The sequence below is a fragment of the Protopterus annectens genome, chromosome 4.part0 (assembly GCF_019279795.1).
Source record: "Protopterus annectens isolate FY-2018-M chromosome 4.part0, PAN1.0, whole genome shotgun sequence".
Classification (NCBI taxonomy): domain Eukaryota; kingdom Metazoa; phylum Chordata; order Ceratodontiformes; family Protopteridae; genus Protopterus; species Protopterus annectens.
The window spans coordinates 1,443,639,973-1,443,663,966 of record NC_056733.1 but is presented as its reverse complement, the minus strand read 5'-3'; positions in this window follow the sequence as shown (position 1 = coordinate 1,443,663,966).

Sequence of the window (23,994 nt, the reverse complement as noted above, 5' to 3'; positions counted from 1 at the left end):
AGATTCCTGTCCCAGAGACTTCCCATACTCTGGAACAAACTACCTATCTATATCAAACAAAGCTCCTCATTAGCACTCTTCAAGAAAAATCTTGATAATTGGATGGGAGATAGGAAATTCACCCCGGGGATCACTTCTGTGGCTCTATTCGACAGGGGCACAGGAAAATAATTTTCTTGGGTGTCGAAAGCCTGGGTGCCTTTTTTGGATAGGCTTATATAGACCCTAGGGCCAATATCCTAGTACCTACCTATGAACCTATGAACCTATGAAACATGTCTTGGAATCAGTTCCTCAGCCATTACATCACCTGTGACTACCTACAAAACCCAAAATGAATGTGTCATAGCTGCAAAAACATACCACTAAAAACAAAACAGTATCTAATTCTGTATGATATTCTATTATGCAGCCATCACACTTTATTTTCCTATATATAGCATTTACTATAATAAGTGTTTAAGTCTACCATGCACACACTCACCTGGAATGTGACACGGTCCACAGCCGAACAACTTCAAGTAAACTCTAAGTCAGTGTATTCATCCATACTCACTAATGCATATAAGCATACACAGTAGAGAAAAACGGTCATATCTGAATGTATCTACATGCCTTCACTAGTGCATATTTCTTTTATAAGATCACATGCCTGCATAAATTTTCAAGCTTCCAAACAACAATTCAGGCAAAACACATCCAACAGCCGCTTATTGACAGTCATTGATTAACAATACAACTAACCATTACACGTTTGAAAAAGTATTGGAACCTGAGCAAACCAGAAGTAATGCTATTTCCTGCGTATAACTGCCACAGAGATCACTTGCCTCCATTGCGCATGCATCTAACTCCCGCTACTGCAAACTACAGCAAAGAAACCTTAGCTCACAAGTCCCGTGAACAGGAAGCACTACCCATGAAACACTAAACCACCAACGAATGCAAAACCCCACGGACACCGTAACATTATACTGCTTGTCATCAAAACTGCCTCCCCCAAGAACCGGCCATTACCAACCCACAAAAAAGCAGTGACTACTGCCATTACTATGTCTATTTTAAACACATTTTATTTATTTATCTATTGGCATTCGATTATTCCAAATCACAATGCAGATTACAATATAAAGTACTAAATAGAGTAATAATAAACTCTGCCCCTAAATCTGATAAAACAAAAACATACTGACCATCCCCTACTCTTGAGCCCACCCCAAGAAAAATAAATACAGAAATACATACCTACAGACCAGCTGTCACCAACCAGCACCCAGAGGCCTACCTTTCTCCTGACATAACTACAGGTCATCATGGGAGTACTTTGCCCTTAGCAACTTCACGCCAAAATGTGATTGCTTACCCAGCTATACTTATCTAAACCCTTTAAGCCCCTCCCCACCCTTATCTCATGTCTTTCCAATCATCCCTCCCTCCATTTAACCCTTTCACCTCCCTAACCCAACTAACTCCCACTAATATATCACCCTAACCCCTCTTGAAGATGTTCCAGGGCAGCTTGGTTTGTTACCAAACCTCATTTGCATGCTCTTTATACAAGAGGTGTAAAAGGAGTATTTGTAGTTCTATGATTTTTTTATACACCATTTTAAATGTACATTGTTCTTTGGTAGATTTTTTATTAAAATATCACATTTGTGGTTTGAATATCTCTTTACAAAAATGTATCCATTTACTGATCATGTTTTAGATGATTTTTTAGATATTATGTAACTGTAAAAATCTGATTTCAAGACAGATTTTATGTAAAAAATCATCTAAAACACATTTAGTCTAATTATGTTACATGTAAAACTTAAAGTATAGGAAAGACTCACCCAAAACTTATTTTTTTGCAGGAGGAGGTGATTTGGGAGCTTTGCCCCTCACGCACACACACACACACACACACACACACACACACACACACACACACACACACACACACACACACACACACACACCATTAATAAAATTCACTAACTCCATGGATGTACAATCACAGAGAAAAGAGAAAACATCACACACAGTGAATCATTGCTGATGCACAAACTTGTGGGTGGGCATTAGCAAGGTACAAATGGTGCACTCTTCGAATTTGTCTTGTAATTTCTGCAATCCTAACACCCTAAACTATGCCAGCATTAATTCTCAATAGCCTAGTGCACTTTTCTGTGTAATGTAATTAAAACAAATGTTTTAGACTAGTTAAGTCTCAGATTAAATGTTTAGATATTCAGTTTAGACCAAATGGGTTTTACAGGAAATGTCGCTTTCCCATGGGTCTACTTTACATGATCAAAATGTCAGTAGACAACTTTTAAAGGACTGAGACCAGAAAAGAGGAAACTCACAATGCTGACATTTTAAATGCCCGACTACACAAAACCGAAACAATAAAATTCTGACTTACCTCCCAGTAAATGCAATTATGAAACTAACAACTAATACCATAGCAAAAGTACACTATCAGTTTAAAAAAACAAACTATGCAACTAACCTCACCTACTCCCCACATACCAACCAAAACCTGCATAGACAAAGAAAATCCCACTGAATATTCATGATGGTATCTACAGCACCAACATGAATATTCAATGCAGATTCCTAGATTCCATGAATACAATTATTTATTTTCTACTTTTACATTTTTGCAGGAGGGGCTGCACCCCAACTCCCCTGCAAATTAAATACACCAAGATAAAAAGCGTACTCCGGCACTATAAAGGCTATCTAATACCTTAACTACAAACAACTGCCACGAAGTAAAGTTTGAATAATCCAAAATAAATTTAATTGAACACGGAAAACAAAAATAAATTAAAATGTATATATGAATACAGATTAAGCGCTTTCATCTCCATGTAACGGAGACTTCATCAGAATAAATTGCAAATACAACATGCTTCCTTATATATGCCTTGATCCCCATTTAACAAGGTAATCACCTAATTAAGGCAACAAATGGATGTGGGTGATAAGTTATGTCACAATAAAAGCAAAAATACAGAGAAATAAAATAAAATGCAGTTGCAACCATGAACTACTAGATATGTATTTAAAATTACATGGTACAACAGCATTAATGTGCATATGTTGTGCACAGTATTATAACCACAATAAAACAAACTCTGACGAATATTCTTATTTTACTTTCAAAAACTCCAAAAGGTTTTTGAAACCAACCAAATTTCTTATGCTAGCTAACTAAAAAACTTTTTTTTTAGTTAGCTAGCATAAGAAATTTAGTTGGTTTCAAAAACCTTTTGGAGTTTTTGAAAGTAAAATAAGAATATTCGTCAGAGTTTGTTTTATTGTGGTTATAATACTGTGTACAACATATATGCACATTAATGCTGTTGTACCATGTAATTTTAAATACATATCTAGTAGTTCATGGTTGCAACTGCATTTTATTTTATTTCTCTGTATTTTTGCTTTTATTGTGACATAACTTATCACCCACATCCATTTGTTGCCTTAATTAGGTGATTACCTTGTTAAATGGGGATTGAGGCATATATAAGGAAGCGTGTTGTATTTGCAATTTATTCTGATGAAGTCTCCGTTACATGGAGACGAAAGCGCTTAATCTGTATTCATATATACATTTTAATTTATTTTTGTTTTCTGTGTTCAATTCAATTTATTTTGGATTATTCAAACTTTACTTCGTGGCAGTTGTTTGTAGTTAAGGTATTAGACAGCCTTTATAGTGCCGGCGTACGCTTTTTATCTTGCAGTCTGACTGTTTTTTCAATTTGTAATTAAATACACCAACTCAGAGATTGCACTACAGTGCGTAATGGATTTCCTGCTCCGCTTAGCTGGCAAAGTTGGCATTTGAAATGTTCAGTCAGTCTACTGATAATTTGGACATGTCATGTAGACCCCTTACCCATATATCTACATCTGTCTGTCTGTCTATCTAGCTATAAAATGAATGCTTGAGCACTGAAAATCTCAACATTTAAGTGATAAAAAAATAAAAATAAAAAGAACAAACCTATTCCATGTACAATCCTTTATAATATAAAAAAGGAGCATCCCTTACAAACCTCAAACTGTACATAATTAAAACAAAATTATTTTATGTGGGAAGACCTCATTATTTAAATATACCAATTTCACCACTGCACAACCTTCATGAAAGGGCAATCAGCACAAGCTAGCAAAACCCTATACGAACAGAATTTGACATTCAAAAGTTGGGCCACCTCACTTCATGGTCGATCACTTGAATGTTCAATGAATCTGAATGCACCTACATACAGTAAATACAATAGTTTTAAGGGAAAACATTACTTATTTTGTGGTCTGATTTAATGAGAGAAGATGATATACATGGAGGTGTGCATGCAGTGAACATATTTGTAAGATCAAAATCAAGAGAACTAGAGCTCCATTTAGGAAAGTTAACCATTCATAATAGGCAGTTTGCATTTCTAATATCATGAAAGTTTTGGGCATGCTGACAATTGATGTAGGCTAGTCAATTTATTGATAGATAATTAAATTCCCCCAGTATATCATGGTTAGTCGGGGACATAAACTGGGTTGATATAGACATTTAAGACTTCAAATTTGAAATCCTAAAGAATCAGTTCTGAGTTGACTTTATCCTTGAGAAATACTCTTTTGCCATGGTAATTGTCAGTAGACATGATATGTGTTCATCCCAGGGATAGAAAGAGTCTTTCATTGTTTGAAAGAATGTATTTGTAATTGCGCACACATTAATGTGTTGAAGTTACAGGGAGACCTCAAGTTTATGCATTTTTATTAAAACTCCTATCATTCTGTTTTGCCTCACTGATGTATTCCAAGTTAGAATTTGCTAGGTTGGAAGATCCTGCAGATATAGTCTTTCTATAAAAAACAGTATGGTAGCAGCAAAGTCTTTAGCCAGAATGAAAGATTCACAGCAATAGTGATGTAAACCATATCTAGCAAAACAAAAATTCTTGTTAGCCAACTCTTCCCAAGTTGATACATACAGGATCCCCCTAGAATGATACTATATGTGTAACCAATTATTAAAGATAAGAATCTTGTCTTTCAGTATCAACATCATTCTGATTGATGGCAAAATACTACTTAAAACCAGTTCCATGCATGCCTTAGACACATGCATAGAAATATCACTCATATCTTACTGCATGTCATCTAAAAATTTTGCCTATGTTCATTTGCCCCTATAGGAGCCCCAAAAAGGTCATAATCATATTTGTCAGAATGGACTTAAGAACCCTTGTTACATTTTCTTATCCAGACTGGTGAGAGTGCTCTCACTATGCCTAACAGCAGAGCCACCTATTAGTAGTACGGTACCTTAAGTAGATGATGTGTCAGTGGACCTTAAGAACTTGGAGTCTGAACCCTTGTAACACTTACAGATATGTGTAGTGGCAATGCATGTGGGGTAAAGGGGGATGCTGCTATGTGAGAAAATGTCTAACAATTCTTAGTTGTTAGTATGGCAGTGCTCTCTTAACAACCTCAGCATAAGTTGGTATAATAGAAGGGTTCTCATCATCATCAACCCCCTTTTTTCCCATTTTCTATGTGGGGTCAGGGTGGCGTGTCAACTGTCACCATCTCTCTCTATTCAGTACCACTCTTCCACCTTCTTTGACTGTCGTGCCTGACTGTCACTGATCTTCTGTCAAACAATCCATCTATCTCTTTGATGCATACCCTTATTTCCTCTTGCCTTCTTATCCAATCCAAATCTTCTTCGCCAGATTGTCTTCTACTTTCTTGCAAGTGCGTGAACCACCATAAGCTTTTTTTTTTTACATTTTCTGCAATTGAAACTACTTTAGATTCTGATCTTATGTCCTCATTTTTTCATCTGTTCACAGTATGCATCCTACCACCCATCTCAGGCATTTCATTTCCATTGCCTCTGGCTTCCTCGATTGGTCTGCCTTAACTTCCCAAGTGTCTGTACCATACAGTACTACTGGTCGCACCATTGTTTTGTACACATTACTTTTCAGCTTTTTTGGCATTCTTCTGTCATATAGTATACTTGACACTCTGTACCATTTGGCTGCAGCCCCTCATTCTGAATAACCTCCTCATTCAGAATCCCCGTCTGCATATCCACCCACCCCAGATACTTAAAGCGGTTAACCTGGTCACCTGTTTTCTCTTGTATCTTATTTCTCAGCTTCTTCTGATTTCCCCCATTTGCTGCCATTATAACTATCTTAGCTGTGCTCAGTTTCACTCCATGTGCCTTCATTTTTGCATTCCATTCCTCCTTTCCTTTGGTGATTTCTTGTCTGCCCGTAAGGTCACATTGTCTGCACAGCAAATTTGTTGATCTCTCCCCTTCAACCTGCTTGCCAATGTAGTCCATCACCAGTACAGACAGAAATGGGCTTAAAGCTTAACCCTGATACACACCCACTCCCACTGGGAGCCCCTCTTGGAGACCAAACACTATTTGTACTTGAGTCATTGTGCCTTTGTACATAGTTTTCACTAATTCTACCTATGTTTCTAGGACTTTAAACTGCCACAGGGCTGACTAAGTCATTTTTCTTGGGAACTCGTCATATGTTTTCTCAAAGTCTAGGAATGTCCAGTTGGATTCTTTTCTCGTTTCTCACTTCTTCTCAAGTACTTGTCTCACTTTAAACATTTGGTTAGTTGTTCTGCATTCTAATCTGAATCCAAACTGGTCATCTGCCATCTTGTTACTTTCTACTACTTTACATATTTTTTAGCAATCGCCTTCTCCAGAACATTCCTGCAGTGAGATATGAGTTTGATATCACTGTATTGCCCACAGTTGTGAATGTCCCCTTTGTTCTTGAACATTGGCAAATGAGTTTTACAGGAAATGTCACTTTCCCATGGGTCTATTTTACATGATCTACCTGTCATCTGGGATATGCCTTTCTCTCCATACTCATAAAAAATATATTGGTGCCTGGAACGGTCGACAATATAACAAAAATAGCACCAGAATCCACTCACAGCCTGATGTGTAACAGCACTGAACTGAATCCGTTTATTGAAGAATAAAAAGCTAAAATACATTTTCATTCACAAGAGTTAAGCGCTTTCATCTACCCTGTGTAGACTTCATCAGAACTAATCTTTATTGCCACTACCCGCTTAAATACTAACATAAACCAATCAAATATGTCAATTAAATACAATAAAAAGCATTTTAAGTGTAATTAAAATTTAAAGTGCTCAGTGCTTAATTTCCTTATCGATTGCTATTTATATGAAGGAACAAGTCATATCCATTAAAACTCCCCATATTTATGAAGATTATGTTAAAAAACTTTCCTGCCAAATAAATATATGTATGACTATAAAACCTTGTAATAGTAAAATGTATGTACAACAATAAAAACTTCCTTTCAATGACTATATCTATTGTATAGTCACTAGAGTATCACTACTATCTACTATTTTCCAGTATGGGCTTAATGGAGATAGTTTCATTAAGTCGAGGGTGAACCGAGGCATTGAGTTTAATCTGCCACCTAGTCTCCTTTTCTCCAAGTTTATACTTTATACTTCGCCCTCTTGGATTTGATTTTATACATTCTAATATACCAAAATTGAAAGAATTACAGTGTTTGTTGCCATTAAGATGTCTCCATAGGGCATTATTTGTGTCCTGTTTTTTTTTTAATTTTATAACAGTGGTCATAAATTCTATTTCTAAGACATCTATCTATCTTCCCCACATAAAAACAGGAGCATTTGGTACACTTTGCTAAATAGACTAAGTGGGAAGTTTTACAATTACCTTTCTGGAATCTAACCTCTGTTCTATTTATATCATCCAAAATTAAGGAAGATGCCCTAATAATTAACTTACACTGGTTACAATTCCCACACTTAGTGGTACCTACAGAATTGTATCTGGGGTTAATATCCATATTTTTTTTTTCTAATCTCATTTTTAAATTACTTCCATTTTTAGATACAAATTTAGGTGCCTCCCCCACTATCTTAAACACACTATCATCTGTTTTCAATATATTCCAGTTGTTTCTCTCCATACTGCTATGACCACCCTCAGGATCTGTTCTCCCATCTCACCCAACATCTTTATCGTATCTGCTGTGACCTCAATTGAGCCTGCTCCTTTCCCTGACTTAATTTTCCTTAGTGCTGTTCTTATTTTTTTCTATGGTGGATGTTAAGAAAATAAAAACACTGTCATCTGTGTTAGTATGCCTGGCATGAGATTTGTGTATATTAACAGATTAACTTGTATTGTGTACCAGCATGTCTAATTGTGAAAATGTAAATGTTTTTAAAATGTTGAGTACTTCCCTGTTTATACAAAATGTTTAAATAATCTGTCAGTGTTTTGATACATTTCTAATTGCATATGTTTGTGAGGGAGATTCTAAAGTACAACCTGTGTGTAGATAATCAGCTGATCAGTAGGTGATGTCATTAGAAGGTACCTGGTTACTAGGTGATTATTAGAACAGGTTACTGACAGGAAAAATAACTTTTTCAAACAGCTGATTGTAATTTTTAAAATATGACAATTGAGACTGTTAACCTAGACTATAAAAGAGACTGCTGAAGTCAGTTGCAGGGCAGATAGTTAAGAGCTGCAGTCAGTTACAATACTGTGCAGTGGATACTGGAAAACAATGGACTCATGAAAAACTGTAAGCCTGCCTTTGCCTTGCTGTTATGTTTTACATTAGATCAGGGACAGTATTCTCTAGTTAGATTAGGAAAGTTTAGTTATTTAGAGTTTTTCCAAAATGATGGACTTCTATCCTACAGTTTAATTTTATATTTCAGGTGATTGAATTCTGGTGTTTACTGAAAATTATTTATTTACATCCTTATAATCATTTTACTTATTATTAAATGTTTTTTCATTACTTCACATTGTGGATGGACAATCAGTGTATTCTTTAGAGATTAGAGAGAGTGCTTACACTTGTTTGATACTCCCCAGGTCACATAAAATGCCTGGTTACTTCTGGTCATAGCTATCATTTATTTTGATATTTAATTTTTAATAACTGATCACCCTTTGAACGGCATGTAGACCTGTCTGACTCTGGTGGCATCATTTACCATTTGTACTGGGGGGGGGGGGGCAGAGCTGGACATCTGTGTCAGGCTTCCCATAAGTGTTTGAGTGTGTGAGATTTGAATTTATTTTGAGTGTGAGTGAGTAGGAGGTCTTAAAGTGGAACCCATTGCTCTGAAGTGGATAATAAATTATTACATTTTGGCTGGACAGAGGTATATAGCCCAGTCCCAGGAAATAGTGCTCATTCCTGTTGTGCTCTTAAGGGAAATTGTGGAATTTTACTCTTGTGTGCTCTGTGCTCTGGTGTTTTCCATGACATTCCCACACTGGAGTCAGTAGTGAGGACTGATTCTCCTTAACTAATGACCTGGGTTTTAAGTGGGGAAACATCATATATTTTTGGCAGCCAGGTGAGATATTAACCAGACGACACATTATTGGTGGTAGTCCAGTGGGATATTACCCGGACATCACAGTGGGCTCCTTCTTTTCTCTCATTGTAGGATTTATGATCAGTACAACTTCTGTTGGGAATTTTTCATTCAGAAGCTCCTAGAAATAGTCCTTCCATCTGCCTTTGATATCGTGTGGACTGGTGAGCAGGTTGTTGCTGAAATCCCTTATGAAGAGTGTCTGACTATCTTCTTTACCTTTCTGTCTTTGTCCTGCAACCTGATATAGTTTCTTTTTTGCCGTTTGCTGAGTTACTTTCCAAAAGCTGGTAGAGTGCCTCTGATGCCTTATTTTTTGCTATTGCAACTCCTTCTTAGCCAGTTTGTTAGCCAACCAGTGCTCCTTCCTAGTCTGGTCTGTATTTTGTATCTCCCATTATTTCCTGCACGCCTTCTTTCTTTTGATGACTTCCTAGACTTCTACATTCCGCAACTAGTTTTCCTTATGTACATTATTTCCATACCAGGCTAAACTGAATATCTATTCTGTGGTTGCCACACATGATGTTTTGAGGTTTGGCCATTTTTCTTCAATTTCAGCTGTTTCATCTTCTTCTTGAGGTTCTAGATCCCTGAGTAAGTCTTTGAACTGTTGTGGTTCTTTCCAGTCAGCTTACAGGTCTTCTGCCTGGTCTCTGTTGACCTTGGAGCCTTCTCCCACCACTGCTTGCAGCTGATTAAGGCAAACACTGGTTTATGTTGTGAGATGATGTTTCACTGGGGATGACTTTGCAATCACTGATTTTACTCCTGTGTCCTTTCCTTACTAGGAGGAAATCTACCTGAGTTGCTTGTTGGCCACTCTTGTTTGTGATCTTGTGAATAGCTCTCTTTCTGAACCATGTGTTGTCTATTATCAAGCCATTTACCAGACATAAGTTTAGAATGGCCTCCATGTTGCCCCACCCATGTGGACCCAGGCAGTCCTCTGCCCCCATATTTTCATTCAGGTCCCTCATTATCAATACCAGTTCATTATGTCCTGGAACTACTGTATGAATGCACTCATTTCTTCACTATCTCAACCCTGCTGTGCGGCATATTCTAAGATTATGAATAGTGATCTGTTCTTACAATGATGTCTGACTGTCATGAGTCTTTTACTAATTCTGATGACATCCCTCACTGCCTTCTGAAGCTTCTCCTTCACCAGAATTATCACATGGTCATAGCATGTCTTCCCACTGAGCAGTAGTACACTCTGGACCCAGACCAAGTGGCTTTGGATGTCTCCTGGATACAGAGAATATCCAGTTTCCTCCTTATCATCATATCATCCCCTTGTAGATGTTTGGCAGATTGATTGGTTTTCTGTCCAGCTTTCACTCAACAGAGCTATCTAATGTAACCCAGGCTGAGCAACTGGACACTGGCCATACAGTTGACCCAGGAGTGCTGGGCTTCATTTGGCAACATTAGTCAACAGAACTGAATCATCTAGAGACAAATATTACACTATTGATTTGCTAGCACTCACATACTGTGCAGTCAGCAATCTGTATTCTCCTATCTTGAGGATACTGTGCACCCCAGAAGATGCCCAAAACAGTTGGTTTATACAACTCTTTCCCTTCCAGAGTCTTTGCTGCTGCCCAGACCTTCATTTCTGAGTGAGTTTGAGATGGAAATATTCAGCATATTTTTGGAGGTGGGAGTAACCTCACATAGATACAGGGAGATCATGCAAACTCCAAACAGGTCTTGGCCAGAGGTCAGGCTCAAACCTTGTACTTTGTTCATGGGAGGTGAAGACCTTTAACATTATGGCAGCTGGTGGGAGTATTCTGTACTTTAGTTATATGCATGTGTTGAGCATACTGAATGGGTCTGAAGTGAGAAGGAAGTCTCCTAGGTCAAAAAATACTTACCACCTCACATACTAAAACACTGTGATATAGCAATAAATGTTTTTTGGTTAGCATTATGCAGTTGCTGCCTTATCTGGAAATGCCTAGTTCTATCAGGTTGGTTACTGAAGGGACAGGAACTGATGGAGATTCCGTTATGGAAATGAAGTTGAAAGAATAAACTCCTCTTGGTACACAGCAGAGGATTACAGTTGGATTGGACTGGGAAACTGTGGTAATACGTAGGTGGGTAAAGGATACAAGCATATGTCATGTGACTGGATAAACTATCTAATAGACTCTACACATAATAAGTAACAGCAGTATTAGTATTCACAAGTGCAAAAATGGAAATATAACAACAATACGTAGCAACAGAAAAGTAATCAGTAGCAAGCAACACATTTAATTAATTTAAGTGTAACCCAATATTCTGACATGCAGTAAATATATTTGTGCTACCCATCCTGTTATTAAAGCTAAGGTTGTAACGGGTCTGACCTGAATGTATGTCGGAACCAAAACTTATTGTTGTTCTAAGTTTCTAATAGGGCAGTGGTGTGTGGTTATTCAACACTGAGCCATGCTTATAACAAGGTTGACTTGTTATATATTCTGCATGGGCTCATATGGCTGCCTTTTTAGGAGTTTGTGGTATATACTGGTTTGTGAAGTTGGGAAAGACTGGTCATTTGCAGTTGGAGGCTGGTTATGTTAGTTATTTATTTGACCAAGGTTTAGTTGAATGCCACAGGAGAGGAATAATCATTTTGCTAGAGAATTTAATTTGTCACGGAGGTCTATGAACTTGGTTCCTGGGTCTACAGGGCTTTTGAGTGAGTACATTTGTATGAGGAACTGTCTTCTGTATCATACTCTATATCACGCTCTATCTTTTCATGAATAGCTATCATTTAGTCTGATCCTTTTACTATATATATTATGAACTTCTTTCTGTTTTATATTCCATTCTAATTTTTCAACACCCACATTCCACAGTGCAACTTTATTACTTTGTGGTCTGTACATAGCCATGTCTGCTTCCTTAATCTTTCATCATTCCAACATCTTTATACTTAACCTACATATTTTTCCATTCACATATTCACTGAATGTTCATCCTTATCTAACTGTTAAAGCCCTATTATTTATTTGATCACTGCTGCAGTTATCTTAGCTATATGGGCACAGTACCTGACAGCCAGACATCTTCCAAAGCTTAAAGATACATTCCACACACCTAGACTGTTGATAGTTCAAGCAGAGCCATAGAAAGTCTGGGAATAAGCATTTTAGGATATTAAAGTGTGAGCCTATTTTGGTCTTTTGAGAACAGACAGGTATTTAGCATTTCTCCATTGCTGGACAGATAAGTTCTCTTAGGAGGACTTCTCATTTTATTTTATGACAGAAACATATTTTTTTTTCTGTGAAATACATTATTTGATGCTAGGGATTTTTTGCTTATTGGACTTGTACACTACTTTTCAGTCAGATAAAGTCTGTGGTTCTGCTTTTTACTTTACTGTAAAAAGTTGTTAAATGCGTCATTTAATTTTGTTTTTTTGTGGTGAAAACTTTTATGAAACTATATTCAGTGGCTGTCGCAAGTATATATTGTACTTGATTGTTTTTTTGTGGAAATCACTACTTTCTTGATACTTATCTCTTGTACTGACTGCTGTTGCCAGTGATACCTGGACTTCAGGCCTCATTATTTTCTTAATCAGGAACAACCTACTAGTTCTCATCTCTTCCTTCCTCTTTCCACACAAATAACAGAATTTCCAGACATACTTAACCCCTTTAGCAGGTGACACATTTTCCTCAGCTGCAGAAGGGAGACTCTGCTGTGGCCAGTTTTCATTCCTCAGACCACTCATCTTGTTCCTTTCAGTCCCTTCAGCCACCATGGTCCAGAGGTTAGAAACATTCTCTGTGGCTGTTGTTGTACTATCCTTGGTGGGTATTGGAGAACCACTCCTGTCAGTCTCAGAGGAAGGAGAAGGGAATGCCTGTTAAACTAACTTGCCTGGGAAACATGTTCTCCAGGGAAATGTGCATGACAAGAGTCTGATTATTTCTATTAAAATCCATGTTAAGAAGAAGCAGAAAGTTAAACATTTATTTTCTCCTGTCTCAGTTATTTTAGATAGGAATGATTTATTAGGCTTAGAGCAAGGCTACATTCAGGCGCTTGACTCCTCTCATCCTGTCTTTACCAGTAAAAGGGTAAAGAAGTCTGCATTTTCTGAACATTCCTAGTATATTGAACGGGAAAATGATTTTGAGGGAACAACTGCTTTTTTCTCCTGTGGTGAATGATTCTGATTCTGAGGAGACCGCTTCTTCTTATAGCCCCTTGGAAGAATGTTCTTTTTCTGAAACCTATCTATTATGAACCAATTGTTTCAGTGAGAACATAATGATATTCAAATGTCTTTGAAACATTATGATTTATTACAACTGGAATGTCTTCAATCCAACTTGTTCCTCCTGTACTACCAACTTTGATGGATGTTTTTATTACTGGCATGCCTAACAGCCACACAGCAGACCTTAAGAAGATAAAAAGAAAGACTGTGTAAACTTCCTCAGTCTTAGATTTTTTGTTCCTTAATCTCAGATCTGACTCAGCAGTGATTTCCTTGGCAAATCTTGCTTCTACTAAACATTTGGTAAATGTTAATCTCTCACCCTCTCGTGGATGGGAAGCACTTTAATTAGTTTGGGAAAATGTGAGTTATGCATTGCATTGCTCCAAGGGGGTCACTGAGTATCTAGCTCTAGTCATAGTCTATTACAGACTGTAAGGTATTCACATTTTCCTTATTTAGATACTGTACATATTTTTGCAGAGTCTTTTTGAAGCATCAGGAATCATAGGTTCATAGGATGATACTAGGCTATTGGTTTGGAGGCCCTTATAGGCCTAGCCAATAATTTCGCCCATGTTCCCACAAAGTCAGCACGTGTTTTCCCTGTCCGGCAGGAACACAGGTGGGATCCTAGGGGTGTATTTTCTGTTTCCCATCTAGTCGTCCAGGTTCCTCTTAAAGAGGGCTAGAGAAGTACTCTGCTTAACATGGAAAGGGAGTCTATTCTACAGACAGGCGATTCTCTGGGACACAAATCTTATTCTGCCAACAAGTTCTATTAATGTCACAGATCAGGTTTAGTCCTTGCATCCGGGTTGCCTGAGTGAATTTGACTTATGGATATGCAGCAACTCCATCAAGGTTGGGTCTGAGTTGGTCTTGTATGCCAGACACAGGTCATCTCTGAGCAATCTGTATGAGACTGAGTAGAGGGACAGGGCTTTTAGCCTATCTGTATAGGACAGGTGTTTGAGACCCTGGATTTTCTGGTTAGGAACATCTGTTCTCTCCAGCTGCTGCATGTGCTTGGCAATATACATATCAAAGTTGGCATTGTACTCAATAATGGATCTGATAAGGGAAGAGTACAGAGGTGTTATGACCTCCTTGTTCCTGGATGAAATACCCTTACTTATGAGGTGGGCCATATAGAAAGCCTTCTGTGCAATTGGGGCAATGTGGTGGTCAAAAGTCAGGTTGCTATCAACCTGGGTGCCCGAGTCCCTCACGACTGCTTGGGTGCTTAGTATATTGTTATTAATGTGATAATTAGTGGGGACACCATTTTCCCCAAAGGGGATAATGATGCATTTCTTGGCATTAAGTTGGAGGCCATGCTCCTGGCACCAGTCATTAGTTTGTGTCAGGCCCTCTTGGAGGATGTTTACATCACTAGGAGAATTTAAGACAGCATCCAGCTTGCAGTCATCTGCAAACTTAATCAGCCACAGACCACTGGTTTTGGTTTGCACCTCAGAAAAGTATATCTCAAACAGTAAGAGGCCCCAAGACTGATCCTTGGGGTACACTGCTCATTAAGGGTCTACTACTAGAGGTGGCTTCCTCTATTTCAACTGAGTGGGTTCTATCAGTGAGCCAGTTAGCTACCCATCTGGTAAAATACGCGTTGATGCCTAGCTGGGAGAGTTTATCTATTAAGCCAGAGTGGGGAATAGTGCAGAAGGTTTTGGCTAGGTCAAAGTAGGTGGTGTGCACTGTCTTCCTGTCATCCATGGCTTTGGTAACAGAAGTTGACTAGGTTTAATAGGCATGATCTCACTTTGACAAAATCGTACTGTGTGGAGTCAAGCATTTGATGGCTGCCAATTTCCTTGTTTATAAGGTCCATGATAATGCATTCCATGGCCTTTCAGATCAGGCTAGTTAGGCTGATGGGCCTATAATTGCCTCGGTCAGTGAACGGTCCACCTTTGTGTAGAGAGTTGACAGTGGCTATCCATTTGGCTGGGATGAAGCCAGTGCTCAGGCTTTGGTTGAATAGGTTGCCTAATGGAGCTGAGAGCTCATGCCTGAGTTCATGTAGGATGCAGTGAGGGATGTTGTCGGGTCCCATGGAGACTGTATTTTTTGCCTTTGAGAGGGCATTAAAGACTGGCTCCTTGGTGATGAGGGGAGGGGGGGCTGGTGCTGGGGATGTCCTGGTTTACTGATTGGGGGATGGGGGGTGAAGTTTTCATTGTACCTGTTTGCCAGCAGGTTGGGTTGGTTATATCTAGGGGGTTTGCTTATGTGATGTTCTTGACCACCAGTTCAGAGCAGATTTGGGAGATACCTTAGAGATTCCGGACATATGCAAAGAAGGCTTTGTGATTGTCCTTAGTGGATATGGCCAATTTGGACTCGAAGTTAGCCTTAGAGGATTTCACCAGTGACCTTATTTGCTTGTTCAGACAAAGGAGAGAATGTTTCCAACTCGGCACCTGCTCCTTCTTAGTCCTGGACAGCATTTATTTCTTTTATTATTGAGTTTGTTTATTGCTGCTGTCCACCAGACAGACTTACTCTTCCTTGATGAAGATGATTTGGTCCTGTCAGGTATTGCTGAGTCCATACAGCTATGTAGGTGCTCATATAGTTTTTTGGTGTAGGCTTGGACATTAGTGCTAGTTCCAACTGAAGGGATGATGGCTGTGAAGCTGCTTATACCTGCTCTCAGGTGACTGTAGTCAGCTTTGGAAAAGCTTTTTTGTTTGACCCTGACAAGGGGGGGGGGGGGTGTCAGGGAAGATGGTGACTTCGAAAGTGATCGCATTATGGTCGGATCTTACCAAGGAGGATGACACTGTAGGAGTGCTACAGTGGCTACTCATGTTGGTTTGTACCAGGTCCAGGATATTTTCACCTCTCATGGGGGTGTCGACCAGCTGATCCAATGCACTGGCATGGACAAAGTCAAGAAATGTCTGGGTGTTCATGTTTGGGATAGAACAGGTCTTCCATTCTATGGTTGGGTAGTTAAAGTCACCCAGGATCAAGATAGAGGGTTGAATCTTGATGGATTCAAGTAAGTCCAGACAGGTGGAGTGGGCGTCCTGAGTCATGGTTGGGGGTCTGTAGCTAGCTATGATTTGAATAGGTGTTTATTCAACAGTTAACTGCACTTGGAGTGTCTCCTGTACATCATATCACTTCACCAGCCTGAAAGTGCATACATCTTTGATAACTATTGAAACTCCACCTCCTTTGGCTTTATAGCCCTCAGTTTGGGGTCTGAAAGTATGGTAGGATGAGTAACCTGGTAAGGTTGGGGTGCTCTCCGCAGCTTTGAACCAGGTTTCAGTGACTGCACAAATGTCAGCTTCCTCCAGAGTGAAGAATGCTTGCAATGAGTGCAGTTTCATGCTATTGACTCCCAGCATTTAGCAGCATGACCTTTAAATTTCATTTAGAAGAATTTTTCATGTTGGTAATTTTGTGGTCATGGCTTTGCCTAAAAAAGGCACTATGGGGGAGGCAAGAAACTTTGCCAGAAGCCTGAAGCACAAGAGAGACAGATGAAGGCCATCTCTGGCAAAGCATCGTGGTCTGTCAGTCATGTCCTCCCCGGCTGTCAGGTACTGGATCCCCTTGGAATGATACCAGCAACTCAGCCAATTGTTAAAGTCAATCATTTTCTGTTTGTATTGAGGCATTATTCTAGGTGATGGTAGGATGCTGCTTAAGGCTAGGGATATACTTGCCTGGGACACATATTCAGTGAGCTCAATCATGTCTCTCTTCATACAGCCCAGAGAGGTACATCTCAAGTCATTCACACCAACATGGACTATGACGGAGTCATAACAGTACCTACTGTTAAGAGACTTGGGTGCGTGATATGGCAGATTCTAGCACCTGACAAGCAACTTACCATGACTTTCTCCTTGTCTAGCCAGGTGAGGGGCACATCTGTGTGTCTCACAATAGAGTCTCCTTTGATTAGTATGTGTTGGGCTTGTGGCTGGGCCATAGAAACTGTGAGACACAAGAGTGTGTACTATGTGTTGTGCTTGGTACTGTGGGTTGTGATATGTGTGTGTGTGTTTTTGCTTTAGAGGTCTCTTTTGTTTAGGTATGTTTTTGTTGAGAACCTTTGCATATGTAGGAGTGTGTTGTACAGGTGTGGGTGGTGTTAGATGTGTGGTGTTTGTCATGTTTGTGCAGGCATCCTTTGCAGTGTCAGATGTACTGGCTTGTGACTGAGACAGGAAGGATTCTAGGTTCTTAATGTAATTACATCTCTCACATATTGTGTTCCTATGTGATAGTAGTAGATGGTTGCCTCTGAACATAAAACAGTTGCTACACTATCTCAGGATGCCCATATCAACCTGACTAGCAGGAGAAACCATAGGAAATTGTCAGTCCATGGTTATCAGAATCTGTGGAAAAGAGGTCAGGGATAGTAGAGTGGGTACTATCTGAGGAGAGTACCTATAGTTGTGAGTAGGGTTGGATAAAATCAGTACAGTAGCTACAAGCGAGGGTCTCACACAAGAGTGCTGGTAACGGAAAAAATGCTGATACCTTGCAAAGGGTTAAAACAATAAAAGTGATCAAACCTTAAATGAAGAGCTTCAAATCAAAATAAAATGCAGCCACAGATCAGCAATATTCAGAGCAGACAGGAGGCACACATACACTTCAGCTAAATACAGATATGTCTAAATATAAGAGCAATGCTGTTTCTCAGCTCCTCCCACTAACTAACTAAAGCTATTCACAGTTTGCAAAGGAATTCTTGGGTAACTTTTTCAACTATCCCTAGCCAAGAACTCTTAAAAATCCAACAGAACAAAAAACTTAAAACAAAGCAACTGTAATTCTAGAATAAGATACAAAATAAAAGTGATCAAACTTTAAGTGAAGAGCTTCAAATCAAAATAAAATGCAGCCACAGATCAGCAATATTCAGAGCAAATAGGAGGTACACAAACACTTCTTTGACTTAGCTAAGAAATCTGCTTTATAGACTGGGTTTTCAGGAGAACATTCAAAATCCTGGTTGACACCTTTTCACAGGTTTGTTTTCCAGGGTTGCTTCCTAGATACCTCAGTTCAAGGAGCTTTTCTTCTACAGGAAAAAAAATAGATCCATATCAGATTTTTTCTGAGGTTTTCCACTCAGTCCAATACTTCAGTAAAGGAATTTTTCAGGATACTAAGATGCACAGCATCCATGATTCTCATGATTCCTTTAGCCAGCATATATACAAGAAAGATTCAATGCTACCTCAAGTCTGTATGGTCCCAGCATCAACATCCTCTTACATTCCAGATTTCAGTCTTAGGATTTGTAAAAAGGGAACTGCTTTGGTGGAAAGACCAGTTTTATCTGATTTGAGGTCTCCCAGTTTCCTTTCAAACTCCAACACAGTCTGTAAATATGGGTGCCTCAGACTATGCATGAGGAGCAGTGTCTCTGGGAATAAAACTGCAGTGTCTTTGGAACAGAAAAGACATTTCAAAATGCATAAACATAAAAGCGATTCGGCATTCAAAAATGCACTTATCTCTCAGGGTTCAGGGCTCTTACAATTGATTTCAGACAAAAACACCACAATGATTTGGTACATAAAATAACTGTGAAGATTCAGAATATGTCGTCTCTGTATGTTGTCCATAGTAGTCTGGGATATAGCAATTCAGCCCAATCTCACTTTACAGGCATCTTACTTCCTGCCTCAGTAAAACATGGCAGACAAGCTGAGCAGGACCAAGACAGACCCTTACAAACAGAAATTGAATCAAGATCACTTCCAGAATTGAATACAGACATGGGAACACTTCAGGTAGATCTTTTCACCTCCATTCACAATAAACAAATGGCAAAATTCTGCTCCAGGATTCCTTCCAAGCAAGACAAACAGATGCATTTTCACTTCTTGCTTGCCCATCAGTTATTCTGAATATTCAAAAGAACTCTCCAAAAATCACTGTAGTGACTCCCTTCTGGCCTGGGCAACAGTGGTTTGCCTTTCTTTTGGAAATGGCCAAGGGCAATATCCGCAAGCTTCTTCACAGATGGAACTCCTCATGCAAGACAGGGATTATTTATTGCACTTCATAGGTTCATAGGTAGATAGTAGGCTATTGGCCCTGGGGCCTATACAAGCCCAGCCAAAAAGGTACCCTGGCTTTTGCCATCCAAGAAAATTATTTTCCTGTGCCACTGTCAAGAAGAGCCACAAAGGTGATCCCCGGGGTGAATTTCCTATTTCCCATCCAATCATCAAGATTTTTCTTGAAGAGTGCTAATGAGGAGCTTTGTTTGATATAGATAGGTAGTTTATTCCAGAGTATGGGAAGTCTCTGGGACAGGAATCTATCCCTCCGGCATGTTCTGTTTATTGTGGTGACAAGGTTTAGGTCCCTAGAGCGTGTAGCTCGAAGAGATTGGGATTTTGGAGCACGTCCAACAGCTCTGGGTTTGACATAGCTTTGTATGTTAGGCAGAGATCACCTCTGAGTAAACGATATGCGACGGAGTAAAACTGGAGCTTTTTGAGATGGTCTATGTAGAGCATCTGTTTGAGGCCGGTAATCCTCTTTGTGAGGTATTTCTGCAGCCTTTCCAGTTGTTGTAGATGTCTTATGAGGTACATACCAAAATGGGAGTTGTACTCTATAATGGGTCTAATAAGTGATGATTAGAGGGGAACAATGACCTCTTTTTTTCTGGATGAGAAACCTTTTGTGATGAGGTGTGCCATGTAGAAGGATTTCCTGACTACTGTGGCGATGTGTTTATCAAAGGCGAGACTACTGTCCACCTGTATCCCAAGGTCTCTTATCACACTTTCGGTGTTAAGTATACTACCGCCTATGTTGTAGTTCATGGGTACAGAGTTTTTATCAAAGGGGATGGCAATGCACTTTTTGGCATTGAGCTTGAGGCCATGGCTTTGACACCAGGCATCTGTCTCAGTGAGGTCCTTTTGTAGGATGTCCACATCGTTAGGAGTTTTGATTATGGCTTCTAGTTTGCAGTCATCTGCGAACTTCATTAGCCAAAGACCTTCTGTGTTAGCCTGTACTTCAGAGAAGTAGATACCAAACAGGAGAGTACCCAGGACTGAACCCTGTGGTACTCCACTTGTCGCTGCTCTGAAGTCAGATTTGGAGTCTGCTACTTTCACAGTGTGGGTTCTGTCAGTGAGCCAGTTGGCAACCCATCTTGTGACATAGGGATTTATACCTAGTTTAGTGAGTTTATCTATAATTCTAGAGTGGGGGATGGTGTCGAAAGCCTTGGCAAGATCTAGATAGGCTGTGTGAACCACCTTACCCTTGTCTACGGCTTTAGTGACTGATTCAAAGAAGTCTATCAAGTTTAGGAGACATGATCTGCCTTTTACAAACTCGAACTGGGTGGGATCCAGAGTTTGGAGATTACCAATGTCTTTGTTTATAATTTTCATGATGATACGTTCCATGGCCTTGCAGAACAGGCTTGTCAGACTAATGGGGCGGTAATTCCTGGGGTCCGTGGTGGCTCCCCCCTTGTGGAGTGGGATAACCATTGCTGTGCACCATTCAGCAGGCACAAAGCCCGAGGTGAGGCTATGATTGAACATGGTACTTAGGTGGGGTGCCAGTTCATTCTGTAGTTCTTGTAGAACGCAGCCTGGGATGTTGTCTGGTCCTATGGATGCTGTGTTCTTGGCTTTGGAGAGTGTGGTTTTTACCTGTGCAGCCGTGATTACAGGAACTTTGCATTCTTCCAGTATAGAGATGGGCTCTTTAGGGGGTGAGAGGGGGGGTAAAGTTAGCACTGAACCTATCTGCCAGGATGTTGGCAATATCAGTTGGGTCTGTATATTTAGTGCCATTGTGCTGTAACTTAGAGCAGATCTGAGTGTTGCCATTGAGATTCTTGACATAGCTATAGAATGTTTTGTGGATGTCTTTAGAATCAATGGCGATTTTGTTTTTGTAACTAGTTTTGGAGGATTTTATCAGGGATCAGAGCTTCTTACTGAGGCTGACCAGGAAGCTCCTCCACTCGTGGGATTTTACTCTTTTTTGCAAGAGTTTCTTCCTTCTGTTATACAGTTTGTTTATGGCAGGGGACCACCAGTTTGGCTTCCTTTTTTTGGAAGATAGCATCTTGGTTCTGTTTGGTTCTGCATAGCTGACCACCTAGAATACAGGTAACTCTTTCTTGGGTTATTAACATTATTTTGGAATAGTTATGCTTTGACTCATCTGAACAAATTCATGAGGCTAATTGGAGGTTTATAACATGAGAAACAGTTTAGCTGATTGCTCAGAATCTTGTGAGAAATGAGTCTGAGTTGCAAGTTCTCATGTTGGGTCAGTATCCTCTCATATTCATAAAGTTAGTTTTTCCTTGAAAGCTAATCCTTCATCCATGCTTAAAATGGTATCCAAGTTTGCTTTCAGAAAGCTATCCACCTCCCTGTCTTTTTACCAGAATCTAAAAATGAGGGAAAAAGAATTCACCACACTTTGGATGTTCAAAAATAACTCAGATATTATCGTGACAGAACTACAACCTTTACAAACTGATCAGTTATTCATTTCTTATGAACCTGTGTCAGAACAGAATATTTCTTAATGGTCTGCTAGGCTATCTCCTTTTTTTATTCCCAGCATACCAAGTCAGTTTTGGGCAGGGTCAAGGCACAATATACTAAGGCCTTGTCTTCATCAGTGCTTTTTTGGTAAAGTGGTAGATGTTAGAAATATTCTACAAGCAGAAACCTATTCCTCTGCACATGCTTTTATAAAACATTACAAGTTAGATTCCCTTTCCTGGTATAGTGCAGGCTTTGCTAGAACAATTATCCAAGGGTTCCAAGACTTTCAGTGTTCCTCTTTCCAGTCTATATAAGCATAAAACCTGGAACATACACCATATTGCTTATGTTTGTGAGGAAGTGTAAACAAATAAAAAGAAAAAAAAAATGCTCCCTTAACAAAAATACCTGCAGCAGAATTACCAGGGCTTGCCATTCTGCTTCCCTATCATTAAATGTGTTTAGCTAATATGGTAAAAGAAAAGGAAAAGAGATGGTGTGTGTGTGTGTGTGTGTGTGTGTGTGTGTGTGTGTGTGTGTGTGTGTGTGTGTGTGTGTGTGTGTGTGTGTGTGTGTGTGTGTGTGTGTAGAAAGAAACAGACAGGAAGAGAGAGGACATTCTTACCTCTGAACTTTTGCATAAAACCAACAGTAACAGGAGTGGACAAACATCAATAGAGTAAGAGGTTTTGCATGAAAAATATGTTTTGAACAGTAAGAATTATGAAACTATAATGGCTGCATTTACTGACTTCCTCTAGTCCTCAGAGATGTACTTGAAAATCAAAAATTATTTTCATTTATATTGCATTGTATGTACATTTTCACTGATTGACCACAATAAGGCACCTGAGGTGTAGACAGTGAAGAAAATTGCTGTAATTGCTGAGCATGGGTATCTGTGTGTACATGCATTTCTGTATCTGTGTGTGCATGCTTGTGTGTGTGTGTGTGTGAGTGTGTGTTTAAATATTAAATACAGACATGATACATATATGTAAATTTGGGAAGGAAAATATATCCTCATATAAAAATCACATACAATGATTCCTTTAGCCAGAATATATACAAGAAAGATTCAGTGCTACCTCATTTGGCATAGGATAATTATTTTATATAAAAAAATGTAACAATATGTGTATATATTAATAAAAAATGCAAATTAATTTAGCCGATATCCCATTTTCCAAGCACAATAATGTCCTCCAAGGCAGGTGTTATAGGGGTAATAATAGACTTTCCAGAAGTAGAGAGCCTCTTTGCCTATGTCATCAGGCCTCACAACAGCCCCTGGGTGGACTGTTATTTCCACACAGTTATGTCCATCTTCTTGGGGATTATTACTTACTCAGAAAATGGGCTTGAATAATAATCAGTTCTCCAGTTGGATGATCCTCTTTCCAAAAAGGGCATTATTGTACATGTAGATATTCTTCTTCTTCATCTTTGTCTTCATCTTCATCTCTATCTTCTGCTTCTTCTTCTTATTTTTATTATGAGCAGGTCAGCAGGTCAGACTGTCAGCAAAGTCTACAAATATTTGTCTCAGCTGTTTTATTTAGCTAAAAATATGGCTAGTGTCACTCATAATTAAGATTGTATGTTTTTTTTCCCCAAATGCTTGGATGTGCCCAAGATATTTTTTTTTCATTCTGAACTTAGGCTCTGTCGGAATACATATTAAAAAGAAAAAATACTTTTTGAGTTGCGTGTAAGTTTAAATCTGCTAGA